Here is a 3,516-nt window from a genome sequence, read left to right as displayed (position 1 = left end):
ACCAGGCAGTCTGACCCTTCTCAGATCTCAGCCTCCGTGTTGGGAGATCCACTGCTCTCTTCAAAGCTGTCAGACAGAGTCATTTGCATCTGCACAGGCCTCTGCTGCTTCCCCCTGTTATTTTTTTAGCTGTGCCCTGTCCCCAGAGGTGGAGTCTACAGAGACAGGCAGGTTTCCTTGAGCTGCTGTGAGCTCCACCCAGTTCGAGCTTCCCAGCAGCTTTGTTTACCTACTTAAGCCTCAGCAATGGCGGGAGCCCCTCCCCCAGCCTCGCTGCTGCCTTGCGGTTAGATAGCCACAAACTGCTGTGTTAGCAAGGAGGGAGACTCCGTGGGCATGGGACCCTCCTGGCCAGGTGGGGGGTATATTCTCCTGGTGTGCCTGTTTGCTTACAGCGCAGTATTGGGGTGGGAGTTACCCAATTTTCCAGGTGTTGTGTGTCTCAGTTCCCCTGGCTAGGAAAAGGGATTCCCTTCCCCCTTGCGCTTCCCAGGTGAGGCGATGCCCTTCGCCCTGCTTCAGCTCTCACTGGTCAGGCTGCAGCAGCTGATCAGCACCGATTGTCCGGCACTCCCTAGTGAGATGACCCCAGTACCTCAGTTGAAAATGCAGAAATCACCGGTCTTCTGTGTCGCTCGCGCTGGGAGTTGGAGACTGGAGCTGTTCCTATTCGGCCATCTTTCTCCACCCCCCTCTGTGTATTCTTATGCTGTAATAAATCTTAGAAGTGAACATAACTTTATATGGAGTTCCATGTGTCCTAGGAATCACCAGAGGTGTAGGTGGTCTTGGGGATTCCAGAAACACTGATCCAGCCAATATAATATTTCAATAAATAGTTTTGAAACTTAGAGACTTTTCTTATTTGGCTAACAAATACTCGATTTAGGTGAAATTCTGCATTTATGAATTGTCGGTAGGCATTCAGTCCCCTTTTAAATGAAAGTGAAATTTGGTGTATTATTGTACTTCTCTGTCTTATCTGGCTCATCACAACAATATGAAAAATCTTTAAAGAAGATTTTCATCTTTCTTGTTCAGTGCACTCTTCAATAACTAGAACAGTGCCCACTAATTACTATTAAGTAGACAGGACTCATTAGTAGATATACAATAAATTCCACTTCAGCAAATGAGTAAGCACATTATTTATTTACTTTGGGGTCACTGTTTAAATGGACATTGCCAAAGTGTTTACAGTAGGGTATCTCCAGTTTTCTTTTCTTCCTTTCTTCCTTTTTTTTGGGGGGAGAAGGAGGGCATTCATTTCTGAGCATTGATTTTTCTAATTGTCACTGCCCTCTTTCAGATAGCATCCCACATTTTTAGCTTCTAAATTGCTGTTTTCATGTTCAATGTTAAGAACATGAGCTATAGAATAGTAAAAATGTGGTAAGGCTTGCTATTGATCTATTTCTCTCACTCATTTATCTACTTAATGGTATGTAAATCATAAATTTGTAGTAATAACTTTGTTACAAACTTTACAGAAGATTTTGTGATTGTTCAGTCTTCATGCACAGATGCTTATAAAACCTGCCAGTATCCACAAATTAATCATAGTATAGAGATTACAGATCTGCATGAAGATAAAGTTATTTTGTTAAATGGAGAATCTCAAATTGTTAGTAACTTGTGATATTAACTGAGTGAGTCAAGTGTAATTTCTTTTTTTTTTAGACAAAGAAAGACTCGAAAAGTTTGTGAGATTTACCAGAGAAAGTTGTGAGGAAGCAATGGGCAGGTTCAGCAGAAGAGAAGCTGATGCCAAGGGTAATATTTTTTAAAGTAAAACAAATGAGAAAAGAACAGAATAGTGTCTTTCAGATTTAGTAAGAGTATTAACTTATGCAAATTTATTTTCAGTATAGATGTATAATTTACATACTTTGCTTATATAAATATGTGATGTGTGTATTATGAGTTTAAGGAGGGAAAGTTTGAACGTGACACAAGATGATTGATTATGAGTATTTATATTTCAATAAAATATTCTAAAATGTGAAAACCCTTCAAAATGTTAGAACAGAAGTTACTATTGAACATCATTTAATTGAACATTTTAATTTTATAAAAAATAATACAGGAGCTCAGTAAAATGAAATTATCTTCTAAAATTATAAATTAGATTAGTGGGATATTTAGTATTAAAACTCAAGTCTTCTATCAGTTTTCCATCAAATCATACAGCTAAGAAAATATAATGCTAACTGTTCAAGCATGTAACTTTGGATCAGTTCTATTTATTAAACTGAAACTGGCATTGAGTTAAGATTGTTTTTTAAGCAAACGCATTTGTTACTTTAAATGCAATAACCACAAAAAATGTAACTGTTCTCCAATTTTAAAGAATACATATTCATTTAAATAAGATGCCTCTAATTGTGGTTATATAATTTCTTTACTTTTTATTCTTATTATAATGAATTAAGAGAAATTTGTTTTTCGTTAACATTAGAATAATTGTTCATGTAGTTGGTATTACAACTATTCTAATATGTATCCAGAACAAGCACCAATTAAAAATATTACTGCATCCTTATCATCTTCTGCCAGCTGGTTGTTCATATTAACATTGCAGGGGATCACAATGTTATTTTAGGAAGCTGCTTATCAAGTTACGGGTTTTTGTTGGTATTGTTTGGTTGAATTTTTTCACCTAATTAGTGAACAGCCTGAGAAATGCTTTATCTTTAGTATGGTTTCAAAAGTAATAAAGGTGGGAATAATAAAGGCCTTTGGAGACATTCCACAGAAAAAAAAATTATAAACAAACAAAACGCTCCTTCTTCCCTCCCTTATTTTTGGCTTTTCTTTCTGAATTTTCCCTTGTCTGATATCAGTAACTGACTTCTATTATATTAATATTTGCATATGTTCATCATATTATTCCCTATGTCTCTATTTTAAAACCTTCTTATTCATTTTGTTTTACATGTATTTCCTACATACAGAAAACTGTTGGGTTTTGTTTCGTGGGCTATTTGAAATTTTGTTTTTTTAAATGTAATAAATTAACCCATTTTCACTTAACAAAAATATGTTGTATGTTACTTAGTATAATTATTTTATGTCATATTTACTAAGTTTCAGTGGGTGTCTTCTCTTGGTTAACAGTGTCAAGGGTTTTAGTTGACTTATAAATATTTCTTCTAAATGTATTTGAGTTCTTTATACAAAAAGTAGTGAACTTGTTTTCAACTACTGACTCATAGAAGGTGCTCATAATATTTCCATTTTGGCTCAGGAATTCCATACCGAACACAGTAATTTTTCAAAATTCTAGCCAAATTTTAAAGACCATTGGAACTATTGTTTCTTGCTGTGATTTTGAAGATAGAAAAAGTATACTGTTTTATTTAAGTGAGAAAATTCAGATAACGTTTATAATTCATGGATTAAATGATTCCATATGTCCTGATTTACATAGGTGCCTCATTTCAAATATGATCTTATTATCCTCTAATAGGTCTAAATATTGTGAACATGTTTTAGATTTGCTTTCATTTTTAATTT

The sequence above is a fragment of the Piliocolobus tephrosceles genome, chromosome 11 (genome assembly GCF_002776525.5).
Source record: "Piliocolobus tephrosceles isolate RC106 chromosome 11, ASM277652v3, whole genome shotgun sequence".
Classification (NCBI taxonomy): Eukaryota; Metazoa; Chordata; class Mammalia; order Primates; family Cercopithecidae; genus Piliocolobus; species Piliocolobus tephrosceles.
This window is presented reverse-complemented; position numbering follows the sequence as displayed.